Source organism: Lactuca serriola, chromosome 1 (genome assembly GCF_051521515.1).
Source record: "Lactuca serriola cultivar US96UC23 chromosome 1, Lser_US96UC23_V15, whole genome shotgun sequence".
In the NCBI taxonomy this organism is placed as follows: Eukaryota; Viridiplantae; Streptophyta; class Magnoliopsida; order Asterales; family Asteraceae; genus Lactuca; species Lactuca serriola.
In genome coordinates, this window is record NC_136408.1 from 60,586,520 (window position 1) to 60,608,359 (window position 21,840).

Consider the following 21,840-nt stretch of genomic DNA (forward strand, 5'->3'; position numbering starts at 1 on the left):
ATGTTCGTGAACGTTCGTTTATTTTGTTCGTTTACGTTCGTTTATGTTCATTCATTTAAGTTTCTTTTATGTTCATATATGTTCAATTGTGTTTGATTATATTACTATATTATATGTTCGTTTATGTTCTATGTTTATTTATCCACGTTCGTTTGTTTATGTTCATTTAGCATGTTCACAAACATAAACGAACAAACATAAACAATATAATTTTTTAAATGAACAAACATGAATAAGAAAACTTGTTCGTTTATTCGTTCGTGTTTGTTGATTTGTTTGATTAACTTAAATGAACGAACATGAACAAGCCATTGTTTGTGTTGTTCGGTTCCTTTACAGCCCTACTTGGAAGATATGAAATGGCGATTCTATCATTTTTATTATTTTTTTTGATTTATTTTATTTTTCTTACAATTATTCATAACATACAAAATAAAATAAAAAAACCTCACCCACCCATCTTATACTAACCATTCCCTTCTAAACCTTCTTTCCCACTAAATTCTTTGACATGGGACTATCACCACCGTTGACAACCATTAACCACCACCTCTTTTTCTCTCAGAAACAGTAACACCTCAATATTCAAGACAAAATTTTCATTTTTAATCCTCAAATATTACTCATAAATTCAATTCATCACATAAATTGTAAGTTATTATGAAAACAATATCAGAGCATCCCAAAATCTTCAAATCTCCATAAGTCGACATATGTGTATAATCATGCATTCACCTTCCCGGGATCTACAAAAGTACTTAAAACACATTAAACTCAACACGGTAAGCACGAAGCTTTAGTTCCCCAAAATACCACACACACAAATAGTTAGCCTTATGTAATGCCCGTAGATCCGGGCTAGTCAATTTAGAGACAATGGGCATTAAAAATGAGTTTTTGATGGAAGATTAGATAGAAGGAGTAATCTTAACTAAGCTGTAGAATATGTCACAAGGGTTCCGTACATATAAAGAATGTCGAAATCCGAGTTATAACGAAGAAGTTATGGCCCGTCGAAGTTTCGCGACAAAACCAGCACAACACTACACGACGTAAATAGTGAATTTATGATAGAGGACTTTTTGGACTTAGTGATCTAAACAAAAGTTTTAGTATACGTTAAATCGATGACATACAAAAAAAGAACGCCCAAATCTGACTTCATATGAGAAAGTTATAAATTTTCTAAGATTTGGCATAGCAGTGCACGACCCGAAACTCAAATTCTAGATCGAGCGGTTTTTGGCCAACGCGACCTAAATGAGAATTGAAGATCTCATTAATAGGAACTCAACTAAAAAATGACAAACGAAAACGGAGTTTGTATGTAGAAGTTATGAATTTTACGCGGACATTTAACAATGTAGTCACCTTCTATAGTTAAATTTAAGATAGGTTGAGAATTAGCCGACAGAGTTAAAAGGAAAGTTATAGATCTTATTTTTACCTACGCGTGGATATAAAGAACGTCAAAAACGGAGCTGGTATGTGAAAGTTACGGATTTTAGAAGTCGGAAGTGTGCTGTGAGAAAATGGGTGACGTGGCACAATCTTGGCCATTGCTTTCTCCCCAAGTCTTGCCACCAGATGGTGACATGTGACACCAAGTTCATCTGTATTTCACCCTATAAATAGAACCTCTCGCACCCTCATTTTCTTCACACCTTTCCCATTCTTTCTTCTCTCTACACTCACTCTAAACCTCCCAAAAAAACTCCCCTAGCACTAGAAGAAAGCCCTGAAGCACTCGACGGCTCCGAGAAGAACTTTCGGCTCGGAAGTTCTGCCCCTATAGATCATAGCTTCTAGCCAAACCCCCTCGTATGTAAGATACGCCTACCTAATTTTTAATATAGCTTTTATTTAAATATAGTAACGTTATTAGGACCTTATAATAGTTAGTTGAACTATTATTATGGGTTATATAAGTGTCATTATTATATCTTTTTAACCACTCGCGGTACGGGGAATCCATTTTGAAGGGCCGCCTGGGTTGTTGGATTTCAGAAGTGCTATATGCCAAAATGATCCTGCCCTCTGGTGTTTCATGTTTGGCCCCTGTCTGTACATAGTGGGTGAAGAGTATTGTTTAACGCTTATATAATAATAATAATAGCTAGACTATTAATTAGTCTCGTTGAACATTAGACTAAACTCTAGTGGAAATGATACTAGATTTTGTCAACGGAAAATTGTTTTAAAGTAAACGAAGTGATGTCCGAGTACCGAGTCACCACCTTTGCAGGTGAGTGCATAGTTGCTTTCATCTTACACATAGATATGAAGTATTTTATATAAATTACGTGTTATGTGTGTATATTGTCTGAATACTTGCTGTCTATGCTGGATGAAACGTTTTATACATGTTTTAAATAATCTAAACCGTATATGTATTTTATATCTACAAAATGTGTTGGGTAAAACATTGGTAGATTAGAGGTGGGATAAATGATGATTGATGAAAGATGAGAGATGATATACGAGTGATAAAATATGGTGCGAAGTGATGACCTAAGCGATGAGCCAAAACGATAAGCCAAATCGATGAGCCGAAACTATGAGCCAAACAATGACCCAAGCGATGGCCCCGTCATCTAGCGGGGTATGGATGACAACCACGGACTATTCTAGACAATCTAGTGGAACACTAGCAAACTCATAACCTGTAGGTGTTGTGAAGGATGTGTTCACCCGGTGTACTCTAAAAACCCATTGACAGGTATTGCGAGTGGACTCTCGAAAACGATACTGTCAATAAACGACATAAACCCTAGCGACTATGCAGACTTAGTGTCGATTCCTTAGGATACTCCTTAGGAATGAAAGAACGAGGAATAGCTAAATCTTAGGGTAGATCCTTAAGAGTAAAGAAGATAATGGGGATGGGTAATTGGGTTGATTGTTTGATGTTAACATAATAATTATATTATTGTGGGTTGAAAACCCTATGTACTCACCAGGTTTCCCAACCTAACCCACTCAAGCTTATTTGTATCACAGGTGTCGATATGAAGCTACTTTACACTGATGGATTTAAAAGAGATATAGACCACTAGTGTAAATTAATGTAAGTTCTATTTATGCTTATGTTTATGTATTGACGATGACATCCCAAATGTTTTAAAATAGATAAAAATACATTTCTTCAGAAATGCTTTGATAACATATTTATCATGTTTTTCTGGGAACAAATTCCGCAACATTTTTATTAAAAGAGATACTCTGATTTTTATAAAGCATAAACTAAATCGGTCTTTTCTGGCCGTGAAAATGGGGATGTCACACCTTTCATGGCTATATCTCGATAAGGACCCTCCAGTCATGTGTCTCAGTGAAGACCCTCCGGTCTCACCAGATCGTGTTGGAACCTCTAGTCTTGTATCTAAATGAAGACTCTCCGGTCTCACAACTCGGTTTAAACCCTCTGGTCCTATCTCAATAAATGCACATAATAATATATAACATAAATTACAAATACAGAATGCATAATATCACATATCTCAATATAAGCACATAAAACCCTCCGGTCAATAACACATATAAGACCCTTCGGTCGCATAGTAATTACTACTCAGGTAAGTATAGTGAGAAGACTCACCTCGTAAAGTAAAGCAATATATCCTGTACTCGAACTGCCGGTATAGACTCCGCCTAACATATATCACATATTCCTCTAATTAATAATTGATATTAACAACCCCCAAAAGATTTTAGGCTAAGCACCTCTACTAAATCTCAAAAGGTTAAAAGACCATTTTACCCCTCCATGGCCTCCAAAGTCCACAACTTAATCAAAACCCTAAAAGTCAATGGAAGTCAACAATTAAGTTTAACAGTCAATATTGACCCAAATCATCGAGTACAACTCATGAACTCGTTGAGTTCCTTCAGAACTCAGTAAATCGTGAAAACCCGAGTCAACTCGCTGAGTCCATGTAGTATCCAGAAAATTGGGGAAAAACCCTAAGCACTCATCGAGTCGTCCCACCAACTTGTCGAGTTCACTCTGAATCCAAAGACAGGTAAACCCGAATCAACTCGTCGAGTTGGATGCCCAACTCATTGAGTTCTTCAGCCATTACACATTAAGCTCATTCTAGTCGATTCTAATGCTCCAAACTTCAGATCCAACCTCCTAGGATGAAGTTATCACGTAAAGTTGCTAACTTAATGTGCATGCAAGGTCTTTCAAGGATAAAACACCAAAAACTAAGCTCGAGAAGGGGGTTTGGGCATGGAGAAGGGTCAAAGCTTGATAAAGTTAATGACTTTATGACTATGGGGACCTAGAGGAGTCCGGATCTGAAACAATGTCCTTGAGACAAGCTCAAACCCGAGTGTGACTCCATTATGCCCCAAAAATGGCCATAAACACTCCCAAAAGAAGATCTAAGTATTAAGAGGTCAAGATATTAACTTTATACGTCATTTTGGTCGTCAATACCCAGAAGATGATGGATCTACAACCCTCTTATTAATTCAAGCTTCTTAATCTTCAAGTCTCCTTCCAAAACTCCCCAAAAATCATCTTTTAAGCTCTCAAACGCACACAAGAGGGTACCGAGCTCGATCTAGGGTTTTCTCTGGCTGAAATGACGATGACGGAGGCTACAATGGGTTATAATTTCTTTTTATAGGGTGCAAAACCCTGAAAATTAAGGTTTTCACTAAATAGCCTCAACTCGTCGAGTTGGCCCCTCCAACTCGTCGAGTTTGCTTCAAAAATCCTCGCGAGCTGATCTCTCCTACACGATGAGTTGGAGCAACCAACTCATCGAGTAGGTCCTATAATATGCATGAAACCCTCGAATCTCACACCTGGGGAATCGGGGTGTTATAGAAACGCAACCGACGACCCATTATTCCCTCGTTCTTCATCTCAGTGGTCCTTATGCCAACAACAAACCATTCCATCTCCACCTTGCACCATCAGCATTCCACCATAAACCAACACATACCCTTATTTTCCCTGAGTCATCCTTCATCTATAAAAAATATCACACAACCACCGACGTCACTAAATCTATCTCCCAAAACCACCATTCTCCATCTGTAAACCATAAAAAAACAGAGACCTTCATCCTCACCCATAATTCATTACCAACTTAACCACCCTTATACCCATCCACCAATAGCCATCATCAACACCTACACATACCTACCATTAACACCTTTTCTTCTAATCACCTCCAACCACAACCTTAACCATCGCAACCCCACCTAGCCAACACCTTTATGCAAATCAGTGATCACATAAACAAAAAAAATTAAAAAGAAAATCCCATGTTCATCAATTTAATACCCTCTAACCTCCAATCCGTTGTCTTCTTCACTTCACTGAGATAAACAACGCATAAGTTAGAGATGGGTGTTTCATTCTAGATCTATAGCGAACCAGAAACGAGAATGTGATGGGTGTTTTCGATTGAGAGCGAGATACTTGGGTGATTACTCAATTAAAGAAAGAAAAGAAGGAGAGGTTGAAATTATTTTCTTGTTGATGGATGTCGATTGAAGCGAGAACAATAAGAAGGAAACATATATGGTAATCTATTAAAAAGAGACGAAGAAGACAGTGTTTGTGTTGAGACTTGTTGTGGGGATAAACATGCACATGACCTGATCATTTTCTTATGTTGGATTGTTGGGTCTCGCTAGAGAGTTAGGTTTTTCGGTGGTTATTGGGAGTGGGTAAGAAAAAAGGAGACAAAAGGAAACTGGAGAATGGGAAAGGAGAGGGGTGGGTTTGTGGATATATATATATATATATATATATATATATATATATATATATATATATATAATTTAAAACGATAAACAAATAAAAGAAAAATAAAAATAATTTATTAAGGGAAAAATATTCTTTTTATGTCAGGAGGGATGAAGTGTGCAAGTTTTGTAACGCCCCGATTCCCAAAGTATTGATTTATGGTTAAATTTTCATGATTTCAAGGTCTAGTCGACGAGTTGGTTGCCCGACTCGTCGAGTAGCAGCGGGTTGGTCCACGTGTTTAAGTGACCTACTCGCCGAGTCCAAGTAGGGACTCGATGAGTAGGAGCTGGAGGATGAAACCCTAATTCCCAGGGTTTTGCACCCTATTTAAAGTGTCATTGGCCTCCCCAGCCTCCCCTTCACAACCTCTTGATACTCCATAGCCCTAACTCGTGTGAGTGTGCTCCATTTGTGTGTCTTAAGTTTTGAAGAAGATTTTTGGTGAGAAAAGCTTGGGGAACCAGTAATTAGAAGCACGAAACACGTGAGAATCAGAGATCTACCTCAGTTGGCATCCTTTGGAAGGTATTAAGTTGTTATCTTGGCCTCATTTCATTCTAGATCTCTTTTAGGTGGACTTTAGGAAGCTTTTCTTGTGTTTGAGATAAGATTTGAAGTTGCAACTTCATATCTGAACTCTCTTGGGTCTCTAAGTCCATAAAGTTGTCAGCTTTAACAAGTATGAACCTCCCCTCAAGTGTAAGACTTCTTTGCAAGCTTAGTTTTGTCATTTTAAGACTTTAGAGCTTTGCATGCACGTAAAGTTTGCAACTTTACGTGATAAACATTCCTTGGGAAGCTGGATCAACAATATGGAACCTTAGCTGGCTTAAAAAGCATCTGTATGGATGAAGGATTGAAGGGACTCGGCGAGTCGCATGGTCAATTCAGCGAGTCCTATGAAGATTGTCGTGGGCTCAGCGAGTCAGATGAGTGACTCGGCGAATCGGCTAGGGTTTTCCCAACCTTTGGACATGTATGAACTTGGTGAGACGGAACCCTAGCCGATTCGCCGAGTCACTCATCTGACTCGCTGAGCCCACGACAATCTTCATAGGACTCGCTGAATTGACCATGCGACTCGAATAACCCGATTAAGAATTTGTTACCAAAACTTTTTTTACTGCGTTGAATAACATGAATTCAAGATCCTATGAGATTTTACAACTAATACATATTTCTTATTTAAACAAACCAGATAGTAAAATTACTATGTATAGAGATGTATAAAATGACATAACTTTCCTCTCTTCTTAATGCAGTACCGTTGTGTTGTAACAGTTTTACGAATTTTATTCACTGTTTACATTACTAATATGGTAAAAGAAACTCCAAAAATTCATATCGTATACCAACTTTACAATTTAAGTCCCTATACATGTGGATTATGTATTAAAATAGCACAACATAAATTCATCTTATATTTCAACCTCAACCCGACTAACCCGATTAACCCGACCCTACAAACCCGAAACCCGATTAACCCGAACCCGACTAACCCGTACCTTATTAGGGTCGGGTTTTGGGTGAATATTTTTTCTAAAAAAAACCCGACTAACCCGACCCGTTTAACCCGAAATCCGATCGGGTTAACCCGATTAACAGCCCTAGTTACGGTATGGTACCAGTACGGGATCCGAATTTGGTACTAACTATGCATCCTTATTTCTCTATAATGTTGTGAAACATATGAACCATTTCTATAATTTTTTGAATCTTAAGAACCATTTATGCACTTTTCTAAAATAAAAATTTCTATAAATTTGCTATTAAGCAATAACCAATTCTAAAATCTAGTAGACACATAAGAACTATTTCTTTTAATTTTCTATGAGGTAAGCACCATATTTGTAATTTTATAAGACATGTTGACCATTTATGCAATACTTCTATTAAGCATGGATCACTTATACAATTATAAACGTTTTCCTAAATCTGCCTCATAGTTAGTTATATTTGTATAATTAAAATATATCAAAAATAAAAAACAAAAATCAACTTACATGTTAAAAACACAAACCGGAAAACAACCACACAAATCACCACCCATCTTTTATCCCTAGTTCGGACCATCTTTGGCAAAGAATGAATGAACTTACTTGGTGTTGGCATCCCTAATAAAAGATGCTTCATTTAGTTCTTGATAGATAGATAATTAAACACATGATCATTGTGTTACAAGGAAAACTAGAATCTAAAGGCAAACACTGATCCATAACCCTCTCCTACATTTCTTCCAAATACGTGTTTAATGCTCATTATAGCATCTTATGAGTAAGTTATACAACACCACATATTCAAGTTATTGATAAATGACATACGCAAAATTGCGAAAATTTTCAAAAACGAAAACAAAAATGCAAATGATTAACCGAGCTCTGATATCATGTAACTAATAAGACATATAACGGCTAAGGTTTCATATTATTATCAAATGAGAAATACAAGATAAATGAAAGGAAAAGACATAATATATAGACCAGCTAATTAAAGTTTTCTAGCTAATGGATCAATATAAAAACCAATACGAAATAAAGCCTAAAATTTCATTAGACTAACAAATTTAATATGATAGAATATATTATAAATAGGAGGTATTTAGGTTGAAAAAAACAAAAGTTGAATTAAACCTTTTGAAAAAAAAAAAGTTTGAGATACATAACATAAGTAGAACAAACTACACATTAAGAAATAACAGCCAACTTTCATTAATGTATTGAAATAGTTATCAAAGTTTAAAAATATCAAAAATGTGTAAAAAAAAAAAAATCATTTATTGTAATACAACTCTATTTGCTTGTCATTTCTTTTTTGTATTCAATTATGCACAACTTTTTGCAACGATGATAAAGAACTTTAGTTTCAAAGTCTGAAATCTTTCTGATAATTTTTAAACATAGATGGGCCAAATTAAAAGGTAAAAACAAAAAATAAAGTAACAACATTTCGGAAAATTAGTAGCTTCATATCTTTCAATCATTGCTATTTAAAGTATTTTAAATAACATTTCATATGAGCATAAACATTATAATTGCAAATATATAAATATATAAAATTATAAATATCTAAATATTACCACAAATTTGTGAAATCCGGCATTTAATTTTGTTAAGATTATTAATAAGCAATGGCCAGATTACTATAAGTACCAAAAGTTGGTCCCCTATCCCATCATCTTACTTTCGGCCTATGCACGCTTACTAACTCCATCACGTACAAGAAAAGCATCACTTTCCGAACATTCGTTTGGCACGTACCAGAATTATTTCTGAATAATATATTTCCATAAATTATAACATTGATGGTATAATGATTATCATAATATAATTAAATATTAATAAATAAATGTTTTTTTTTAAGCAAACTAAAATTTCCGTCAATATAATATTTGGAAAGGTGTGTTTATTCATTACCTTCATTATTAGATGCAACCTTCCATGATATGTGTATGTGTGTATATGGTTTACCCCTCACACGTCCCATTATGAATGGCACATGGACCTCCAACCCGACTAATGCTAAAGAAGAAATACATAACTTCTTTAGTACCAATTTTCACTAAAAATGGCATCATAGACCCAAGCTTATCAGCCTTCTATTTAATACTTTATCTCTTATCAACACAACCTTCTTGAAGAACCTATCAAAATCTCAGAATTCAAAGTTGTCATTTGGGATTGTGGTGATGAAAATTCCCCTAATCTGATGCATTTACTTTCAAATTCCTCAAGAAGCATTGGGAGTCGATAAAAACATATGTCAAGGCTTTCGTGAAGCACTTTCAAAACCACGGTTCTTTTGCCATGTGTTGCGACGCATCTTTTATAACCCTTGTGCCTAAAGTAAAAGATCCCCTTCTTTTTGGTGACTATCGGTCTATCAGACTCATATGGTGAGTGTACAAGATAATTGCAAAAATCTTTGATTATAGGTTTAAGATGGTAATCAGATTCATAATTGATACAATGCAATCAGCATACGTAGAGGGACGGAGCATTCTGGAGGGACCGTTAATTATAAATGAGATTTGTCTAGGGCAAAAAAAAGTCAAGAAAAAATGTTTATTTTTAAAGTGGATTTTGAATAAAGCCTTTGACTTCATAAATTGGGGATATATTGACTTTGTAGTGGAACAAATGGGATTCAGGATGAAATTGAGGTCTTGGATAAATAGGTGAGGAAGGAGACCTCACGACATGGCCATCAAGGAAAAACATGATCCATTCTTGTAGGTCACGACATGACGAGCAAGTGGTCACGAAGTGGCGGGCACCTGAGGGTTAACCCTAATTTTTCCGTGATTTGCACCTATTTAAGGGAAGTGGGGGGGCTAGGGTTTGCACACCCTCAGCCTACATCACCTCCATTCATTCCCTAATCGAATCTAGTCTCCACTTTTGATCTTGAGAACTCTTTTGGTGGTTTTTAGCTCCTTGTTGAAGAAGAAGGTTCCTTTGGTGCATTGTTTCATCAAGCAAGTCTCCTCCTCACCACCTTGTATTGTTTCTGGACCCTTGTAAATCCTCAAGTTAGTCTTTCTCATTTAAGCATGTTAGATCTAAGTTTTACCCACTTTTCTCCATGTATGGGTTGAGTTGAATGCATGGAATCCATAAATTAATCAACTTTATGGATCATTGAGGTCCTTTGAAAAACGTAAGTCTCAGATCTGAAGTTTGATGGTGGATTAGACTCCATGCATGAGATTTTGGTGTTTTTCTTCCCATTTTGACCTAAGTTTGAACTATAGTCTTGCATTGGACATGTATGACTGAAAAGCATCGTTATTTGTGATTTATTAGACTCTAGGAAGGTTTCTGGAAAGTTAGAATATGTGGATTAACAGATTAAGAGCTGAATCAGTTAAGCTGTAGGAACTCAATTCTCATGACATGGCATTTAGGTCGCCACGGCGTGACGACTAGGGGATGGCCTGACTATTTTGTCATGGAGTGCTCACGACATGATCTATGGGTGGCCACAACATGAAGACCTGTTGAGGTTGACTTAGACCTTTGACCTTGACTGTTGACTTTTGGTCAGATTAGGGCTTTAGAGTGTAGACTGAGTGTGTACTTCTTTACTGATGTTAGGTGCCTTATTGTACTTGTTTACACTCTACCCTGTATGTGAGCTGTTGTGTTTTAGTTGCTATACATGAGGTGAGTCTTCTCACTGAATTAATTATGTTATAGTTTGTGTGCATGCTGACTAGTTTGGTCTAAATTGATGTTGTTGTTATGTGTTATTGAGTTGTTGATAGCTCCAGGGGATGCTGTTAGTCCATCAGGACTGCTAATAGTCCCCAGGGTTGCTAATAACCATAGAGCGTGTTGTTAGCCTACATGGCGTGTTGTTAGCCCTCAATCTCAAAAGCTCTAAAGCTCAGATCTAGTTTCCCTCAAGGTCTTGATGGATAAAGTTTCCAATTTTATCCATTAGGATATCCCATTAAGACAAGATCACAATTTCTAACTTCTTAATGACAACACCAAGGCATAGGCTCACTCTCTAAGCCATGCAAGCCAACCTTCTAATCAACCCCCAAGGTCAAGAAGCTAACAACGCACTCAAGGGTTCTGGAGTTCACTCAAACTCCAAGAACAAGAAGAATTGGGACCAAAAGCTCATAAAATGACCTAAAACTAGATCTAGAGAAATAATGAGCAAGGTAGAGACTTTTTACATTCAATGAGTTCAGATCTAGTTTCCTTCAAGGTCTTGATGGATAAAGTTTCCAATTTTATCCATTAGGATATCCCATTAAGACAAGATCACAATTTCTAACTTCTTAATGACAACACCAAGGCATAAGCTCACTCTCTAAGCCATGCAAGCCAACCTTCTAATCAACCCCCAAGGTCAAGAAGCTAACAACGCACTCAAGGTTTCTGGAGTTCACTCAAACTCCAAGAACAAGAAGATTTGGGACCAAAAGCTCATAAAATGACCTAGAACTAGATCTAGAGAAATAATGAGCAAGGTAGAGACTTTTTACATTCAATGAGTTAGAAATGAGATGAAGATGATGGATCTAAGCTGAAACCACACTCACAAGCAACACCAAGGGCTCCTTCTTCCTTCATACTTCACAAGAATGGAGCTAAATAACTCAAAACACACAAATAGAGGCTATGGTTGGATGTGGTTCATTCTCAGAGGGCGGAGGATGTCAAAGGAGGCAACCCTAGGAGTTAGTGCCCTTAAATAGGGCACCAATATCGAAATTAGTGTTTTAGGCCCAAAATGGTTGTCACATCGTGGCAAACATAATGTCACACCGTGGAAAACATAACGCCATGTTGTGGCCTATTGCGGATGCATGTTTCTCAATTAATGAGTACCACGCCATGGCACCCCAATGCCACACTGTGGCCATGCTAAATAATAAAAATAAAATAGCTAAATCTCATAAATGAATACCTGGAAAGAGGATGTTACATCACTAACCAAGGAATTCTCAATCAATAGAGGTGTTAGACAAGGGGATCCACTCTTTCCGTTTCTATTTATAATTGTGATTGAGGGTCTTAATGCCATTTTAAAAGGGGCGTGCAACAAATTGTTATTCCAGAGCATAAATCTACCTAATAATTGTCCTCCTATATTCCACCTTTTTTACATGGATGACGCGATCTTTATTGGGGAATGTGATAGAAATTGCATTCTCAACTTGGATAGGAACCTTAGATGCTTTAAAGTCACGTCTGGCTTGAAATTCAACTTTCACAAATCTCGGGTATTTGGTATTTGCTCTACGGAGTCGGAAAACCAAAAGGTGGGTTCGTCTACTTGGATGCATGGCAAATACCCTTCCATTCAAATATTTAGGGGGTCCATATGGGTACCAACATCAATATAAAAAAAACAATGGAGACCAAATATTGAGAAATTTTACTTAAATTTATCGGTTTAGAAATCCATGATGTTATCCTTCGATGGCCGTCTAATCCTCATTAAAGCAGTTCTAGGAAGTATTCCTTCTTATAATTTATCATTGTTTCGTGCTCCCTTGGGCATCATAAACCATTTAGAAATACTTAGAAAAAGATTTCTTTGGGGAGGATGTTATGAGACACCTAAAATCCATTGGGTATCTTGGTCTAAAGTTCTAGCACCCAAGACAGTGTGAGTGTGATTTCCATGCATGCTTAAAACATTACTTTGTTTTCTAAGTGGTTATGGATACTCAAGTCAGAAAACAAATCCTTATGGCGGGAGGTTATCCAAAGCATCCACAACATCCGAAAAAAAACATGTCAATTGTTTTGCAAAATTTTCTAGTTTTGGTGTTTGGTGTAATATTGCTATGGTTATCCATGGTCTTAGAGATTTAAATATTAACCCTAATGAAATTTTTCAGGAGGTGTCGGTAATGGGAATAATTTTCTATTCTAGAAAGATCCTTGGTGTGGTCCCCTTTGTTTTCAGTTGCTATTTCCGAATTTATATTCCTTAGAGTCGTTGAAGTCCTTTGTCATTTATGCTCGTGTTTCTAATATAATCGATTTTAGGCCCGTAAATCACCCCTACCTTTTCGGAAGCTTAGCAAGAGTTAGTTCAGTTGGAGACACTACTGGGCCCGGTCCATCTTTCAATGAATCCATACAGATTCATCTTCAATCTAGCCCCCGATGGTCTTTTTCCTGTCGATATTTTGCATAGATTTATTGATTCAATGATCACCGCGTTTGGTGAGAATCATGTAAGATGGATTGAAATTGGCCCTTTAAAATTTCTCTGCTTTGTATGGAGAGCCTGGCTAGGTAGAATTCTAGTGGCTGAAACTTTATGTGTTAGAGGTGTCGCAGTTCTTCCCGACATGTGCAAGTTATGTTGTTGTGAAATTGAATTTGTTAATCATGTTCTTTTGGGCTGCAACTTCGCATCGATTACCAAAGATTGGATCTTCAAATGGTGTGGGCTTGCGCAACGGTTCTCTGGTATATCATAATTTCTAGACTGTGCTGCTAACTAACTGGGAAAACTCTCTGAAGAAGAGGAATATATTTATCTCAATATGCTAATGTTTACTCTAGTTCATATGGAATGCGAGAAATAATAAGGTGTTTAATAGTTTGATATCTCCTCTACGTTGATAATGTAACTTCCTTATCTTTTATATGGATCAAATATAGGGGTAGACTGGAGAACACTAGTTGGACGGGTTGAGTTGCTCTCCATTTCTTTGCTTGTAAACTGTCTCCATGTTTTGTTGCCCAAGTTCTAATCACTTGCTAGTCGTGGTGTTGTTTTAATATTATTTTGTTGTTTCCAAAAAAAAAAATCTAGTAAAGTATATTTTATATATTTTAACAAATATCAAAATTCAATATTATTAATAATTATTCAATAACCTATATAATTATTTATATTTTAAATTAAAAATAAGTATTAAAATTTATAATAATTAAATAACAGTCAATATTTATTAAAACTTATTAAATATTTAAGAGTTTACATATTACAAAATATAAATCACAAAACTACATTACATTAAATAGTTTAGACTTTAGACATTACAAAAGTAGATCAAATTATATCTTATTTACGTTTTCTATTAGTTTCTATGTCTAAGTTACAAAGTATGAGAAGCTTATAATTTTGAAGAGTTTCACTTAACGGTTATTTTTCAAATCTGATATATAAAGGTTATTTTTTGTTAGTTGCTCATTTATAATGTTTAATTAACGATTGTGTTACGAATATTTCTTTTTTTTTTCAAATACAACGTCATATCAGAAGATACTAAGACACTATTACACTCACATGTATATGATACATAACATTAAGGGTACATGTAGAAATTATGTTAATTAATCAATATCCTTAATATTAAAATAAAATTCAATGTTTAGTTAGTAGTGAATTATTTGACATGATTAGACCAATAGTTTGACATGAGGAGACCTTTAGTCGCTCAAAAGATCAAATTGATGACAATTAATTGACATATATGACATTAAAACTTTAATTAATATAAATTAAAATAAAATCTTATTACGTACCTCGTTACTAATTATATCATCAAACCCTTAATCACCCGTAATATTAATCACATCAAAAAAAGTTTTGATTAAGTTGGGCTCTCACTTGGCTAACATGGTCTCTAACAATGTGTTTCTAACAACAAGATCATGAGTTCAATACAAAACATATATTAACTCGCCATTCAAAAAAAGTTTTGATTTTTTTTTTATTTTTTGTCCATTTGTTGTATTTTCTTTATTATTATTATTATTAAATTTTTTCCAATTTTTTTTGTTGTTACGATTTTTTTTCATGCGGAAAGCTGCGTTTAAATGTATATAAATCATTAAATTCGTTCAACTCATACTTTAACCAAGAAAAGTCAATATATAATTCAAATCCATTTTTGAATGAAATTCCACACCGGGCACCTGAAAGATGTATAAGAAGATGGAAATTGTCTTTCTCTTCGTCATAATGAAGAATATTATCATCGAATTCGATCAAATTTATACAACGAGCTAATAACACACCCTGAAGAGTACGCAATTATTTATGGCGAATATTTTAATGCAATGAGTCATTTGTTGAATTAAATTGGATCGGGTTCTACAACATCTGAATATTTGTTGATTATGTCATATAGTTTTTTTCTCATTGCTAACAACTATGGTGTTATTGTTTATTATTTGAGCAAAGAAGGCTCTACAACGTGGTTCCTACTTTGGTATGACTCGCAAGACATCACAAATCATGTATATATTTTTTTTTTGTGATTGTCTACGTTCATGTTCACCATTATGTGATAGTTGATTTACAAGTGGCGTATACATTGTCTACTGTTTTGTCATATTGACGTACATACAAATCAGAACATCCTGAAACCTTGTATAGTACTCGACTAAATTTTATGTTGAACATAAGCACCATACAATTGAAACTGTTAGAATATCCGATGATTAATAAAAACAATTTATCTCATTATATATATATATATATATATATATATATATATATATATATTAAAGAAATGAATCTTAGGAATAGTAAACTTGCCATTTTTTGGCAACTTTGCTCCTCATTTTTTGGCCATTTTGACACTTTTGGTCCTTACAATCAATAATTTTACACTTTTTAGGAACCTTTTAATATTTAAAGTTTGGTCACAAAACTTTAATGGTTTGACAACTTTGATCCCTTTTCGAAAAAGTTGCTAATTCCTACCCCTTTAATTCTTTAGCCATTTTGACACTTCTGGTCCTTGCAGTCAAAACTTTTACATTTTTTCATAAAAACATGAGAAAAATGGTCTGTGGCAAAGCCCGGGTTTTTCATCCTTGCACTTTCTACGTCTATCATATTTATCGATTCGGAAACAACATTGAAAGCTTCTGACCCCCACGTAGCGGGGGTAACCTTTCTAGTTGTTATTATTATTATTATTATTATTATTATTATTATTATTATTATTATTATTAGACAAAACTGCACAAATGGTCCCTGTGGTATATCAAAAATTTCCACTTTGGTCCAAAAAGATTTGGACCAGCACTAGAGGTCCAAAGTTTTCATTTTATTGCAAGTTTGGTCCAATTTGTTTTGAATTTTTTTAAATTGTTGATTTTGCCCTCTGTAGTTTTTTTTTTAATTTTTTTTATAGAAATACCCCCCCCCCCCTCTCTAACAAATTTAAAACACTTTATGAACAACATTTGCTACCACCATTATCTACCACCACCACCACCTATCGGCCACCAAACTCTGCCACCACTCACTGGAATTTCACCAACACCACCGTTTGCCACCATTCTCAAGAACTACCACCAACATTTGATGAATTCAAATATAATTTTTCTAGATCTGAAGAACAAAACATTCAATTTTTTATAATCTGCAAACTCAAACTCAAGAGCACCCGTTTATAATTTTCCGATCTGTAAACTGAAACTCAAACTCATGAACAATCAGATCTGTAAACCCACAACAACAATTAGATTTTTAACAACAAAACATTAATATATTTGTAAACCACAAGAGCAAACCGATTTGTAAAAGCACAAAAACATTTTATAGAAAATTGTTCAAACCCTAACCAAACCAGATCCTCATTGTCTATTTATTTGGAAAGTTCGATTGCAGATTTGGAAAGATGAAGAAAGGCAGTCTGAGCTCTGACAATGAACAGATCTGTAGCGCCAAAATCAAACACATTTTCTGAGCTCTTTAATGGTGTTGAAAACCTTTCAACAGAGCCGTCAGTCTTCAGATCTTAAAAAAATAAGTTGGGGTTTTTCAAACATCGTCACAACAAACATTAGCGACACCATGGTGGCGGATGAATGGATTTGGATACCACCTGCCTAAAACCTTGACGAAGACGATAGTTTTATAGTTTTTAGATGTAATACATGGTTCCGAATCGCTTTTTTATTCGGGGTTGCGGCCCAATCATCAGTTATCATAAGGTTTAGGGCCTTGGGAAGAAAGGTGTAGACCCATTTGGATGTGGGATATGTTGGTTATGTGATGAAAGGGTTTGGGTTGTTCTTTAGAGCCAAGGGTATCGGTAAAGGAGTTAGTTCGGGCCTTTTACGAATTTTGGATTTTAGTTCGGTTGGTTTTCAGGATAAATAAAGTTGAAAGAAGTGTAGGGATTCTCGCTACGTTTCCGTGGATATAAAGAACGTCAAAATCGGAGTTATAAAAAAGAAGTTATGACCATTTGAAGTTAGAAGGGTTTGGGCCGAACCGGTTACGTGGGGCGTACGATATGTGTGCGCTTGGTGTACTTGGGTGTTATGGACGCGAGTTCATTTGGGAATGCGTTGCGTTCATCTGGGCAGATTAAACCCTAATTTTTGGGTCTTGAACCTATTTAAACACCTTAACTCACCTCTAACCCTCATTTCCTTCAGCCTCCATCATATCTAACCCTAAGAACGAAACCCGAAGCCTCTTTCATGCATCTTGAGCCTAACTTGAGCATTTTGGTGTTATTTGGGTGATTTTGAAGAAGAAGGTGTTTAGAGAAGAAGCAAGTATTGATGAGAGCTTGTAGATCCAGAGGTTTTACATCATTTCCAACCTATTGAAGGTATAAAGTTCTCATCTTGGTGCTTCTATCTAAGTTGAGACTTGAAGTATGAATGTTATGGTCTTTTGAGGCTCTTTGTGAGTTTGAGTCACTCCAAGAGCCTAAGATTTGTAGATCTTGCCTTTTCTGAGTTGGTTTTTATTTAAAGTTGGAGTCTTGATGCATTAAGTCCTCCCATGTTTGAGTTATTGATCAATTTGTGAAGTTTGGGTGTTTGGAATCATGTTTGGGTCATTTTTTAACCATGCAAAGGTGCCAAGTGGTCAACTTTATGGATTAAGACACCGATATGGACCTATTTGGAAGTTCTGGACGTTGGGTTTAAGCTATTTAGTCATTTGTGTATTTTTTTGGTTTTTGTCCGGGAAAGCCGTGCGTAAGGCTGGGGAACGTCGTGCGTTCAGGTCTGGTGTCCCAATGGATGGTCTAGTGACGAACACTTAGCGCTCCACAAGGGAATGCCTAGCATTCGTGTCACCAGTGGACTTTTGGGCTTTTAATCTTGGACTTGGTTTTGGAGTTTGGGCTTTCTGTTTTGGCTCATGTGTGGACTGATCTGATTGAATTTCCCAGTTTGGATTTGGGCCTTAGAGGGCCTGGTTAGTAGTTGGGCCTTATGGGCCCAATGGGCTTGGGTTAATAGTGGGCCTGGTTGGTTGGGCCATTGTTGAGCCCTATGTTGGATTAGCCATGAGTATTAATGAAGTTTGTTTTTTTAAGGTTTTGGTTCAGTGTTTGGATCCGCTTTGCACCAACAACAGTTGTAGGATTTTTCTACCATTTGAGGTGAGTTTTTCTCACTGTACTATGGGTCGAAGGCACCAAGTCTGGCTCTTTAGATTGTTATCCTGGTTTATCGTATGCTTGTATAATGTGGTGATTTGTTAGATCGGTATCCTGGTAGATAGGATGATGTTATGCTTAGTGATCTGTTAGATCTGTCTGTTATTTGTTCTGGCTATATGTTTCTAGTAGCATGTGTTGCGGTAGTGTGGTTGGGTTGAGACTATGTTGCTTTATGCTGCCAGTCAACAAACCTTGTGATATTTATATCGGTATGTTATATGCCTGCTTATCTGTTATGTGTATGTCGACATGTGTGTTTGGTCGGGTTTAGGTGGTCCCGCTTTGTGCTGAAGGCCAACAGACCCAGGGCGGCCTGGATAGACCGAAGTCCCTGTGAGGCGGACAAGTTAGGCCAAAGGCCCAGCGAGCGGTCCGGATAGGCTGTAGGCCCAGCGAGGCGGTCTAGTCATGTCGAAGGCTCGAGAGCGGTCCAGATAGCCTGTAGGACTTGCGAGGCGGTCCAGTCATGTCAAAGGTTCGGGAGTGTTCCAGACAGGATGAAGGCCCGGTGAGGCGGACCAGACTTACTGAAGGCTCTGTATGCATGTTGTATATGTTATCTGTTTGGGTGTTAGTACTTTGGGGGAACTCACTAAGCTTCGTGCTTACAGTTTTGGTTTATGGTTTCAGGTACTTCAGCGGATCGTGGCAAGGTGAAGGTGTGACCGTACACATCCTCGCATTTTGGACTTATGATTTCTAGGAAATTATGATAATGTGAATGTTTTGAAAGTTATGTTAAAATAGATTCCGATTTTTAAGTAATGTTTTGAGAACAACGGTTTTTTGTAAACACTTCTATAGAAAAAGGGTTGTTTTGAAAAGTTTAAATTTTATGAAATTTTATGGATGTTACATTAGAGTTGTTCAGATCTGAAACCTCCATGGCGGCAACTGTAACTTGGTGGTGGCGTTAAAAGTCAATGGTCATCGTCGTTCTTAGCTAGGGTTTCGAAGACTTTAATCCATATATGTAACAGCCCAAAACCAGGATTTTTTTCATTTTAATTAAGATTTACAATTATAAATTTGTTCCTAAAATCCATTACATAATCATCAAATCAAATCATTAGAGTGACAATATCAATAAGTGCAGAAAATAGTAGGGAGTGAATGTTGCGCTATCACGTCGGACCCTTCCCTTTAGTATCAGAAGTACTTGAAATCACAATACAAACTGTAAACAAAAGCTTCATGGGTATTCGCAAAGTACCACATACCAAACATACAACTGGGTCTAACCCTGGGGTATATTCCAACCCAATAAGCAAGTATGGGCCCTGCCCTGGGGTATATTTCAACCTGATCATATGATATTGGGCCCCTCTCTGGGGTATATTTTAACCCGGCATGCCATAATGGGCCTCGCCCTAGGGTATATTTCAACCCGATCATGCCATAATGGGCTCCGCCCTGGGGTATATTTCAACCCGATCGAACAAGCACAAATATAAATGTAACACAACAGCTAACATTCTACATAACCAAATAATGAGCCGATATTGGTGCCTTCGACCCAAGTTGGTATCAGAGCCTTGGTTTGAGGGATTCGGATGCACCTTCGGGTAAATCTGGACTCATACTGAGGATTTAAGAAAATTGTTTCAAAAAGAAATGTGTTTTTATAAAGAGAATAAGAGTTTCAAAGAGAAAGCAAAAAGAGCAGTGTGTACAATCAGCCAGAGCCTGAACGGGGATTTCCCAAAACACCCTTATTTTGTGTTATGAGATATTTGTGATATATTTTATGAGATAGTGTGCATGCTAGAGGCAGGCTAGGCAATTCATATTTTAGGACTAGAGTGGCCTGATTTATGATGCCTTAGCCTAGGATTGCTAATATATGTGATGTGCTTCTGAGTACGTGCTGAGCGAGAGTGTCCAGCAGGAAATTTTTTAGGGGATTTGAGCAGGGAAGTAATATGGAAGAGGTATCTATATGAGCATATGAGGAGCTTGTCGAGAGGGTAGGCAGATGCCCACGTGGGGCGGAGTTGTTAGAGTTCAGTGATATCCATCACGAATGAGGAAGGTGAGTGGATAATAACCTAAGGAGGTTTTTCGTGCTGGAGGGGACGCTTCAATGCCCGAATGTTGCTTGCTTCGTGCTTTGTGGAACTCTCGATGATGGGAGTCAGCTACTAAGTGAATATGACAATATTCAGGAGGTAGATGGTTGGCATCATTAGGAGCTCTTCAGCAGCTGGTGGCAGAGAAGTGAGGGAATCTAGGAAGAGCCGAGGGAGTAATCTTAGCCAGATGAGTGCGCTGGCAGAGTAGAGAATTTCGTTGGGGAGCAAGCACGCGCGATGGGATTGGTGAAAGAGCAGGTCGAGCAGCTACTTAGGAGCTCCGGGATAGTCCGTGTGGAAAGTATGGGTAGATGTGGCAGGTAGTATGGGCCCGTACTACTGAAAGCAGAGGACCCATACTTGATACAAGGAGTATTATGGAGGTTCTAAGGAGCGGATTGAGGTGTGATGTTATGGTTCGAGTACCATATATCGAAGCGGATTGAGTACCATACATCGGAGCGGATTGAGGAGCGATGTTATGGTTCGAGTACCATACATCGGAGCAGATTGAGGAGTGATGTTATGGTACGGGTACCATACATCGGAGTGGATTGAGGAGTGATGTTATGGTTCGAGTAGAGCGGATTGAGGAGTGATGTTATGGTTCGGGTACCATACATCGGAGCGGATTGAGGAGTGATGTTATGGGTCGAGTACCATACATCGGAGCGGATTGAGGAGTGATGTTATGGGTCGAGTACCATACATCGGAGCGGATTGAGGGGTGATGTTATGGTTCGGGTACCATACATCGGAGTGGATTGAGGAGTGATGTTATGGTTCGAGTACCATACATCGGAGCGGATTGAGGAGTGATGTTATGGGTCGAGTACCATACATCGGAGCGGATTGAGGAATGATGTTATGGTTCGAGTACCATACATTAGAGCAGATTGAGGAGTGATGTTATGGTTCGAGTACCATACAACGGAGCGGATTAAGGGGTGATGTTATGGTCCGAGTACCATACACCGGAGCATATTGAGAAGAGATGTCATGGAATGAGTACCATGGTCCATAGTGAATGATGTTTGTGGTTCTCCGGTTATCCGGTCATGATTGAGTTCGAAAAGGCGTCCCTT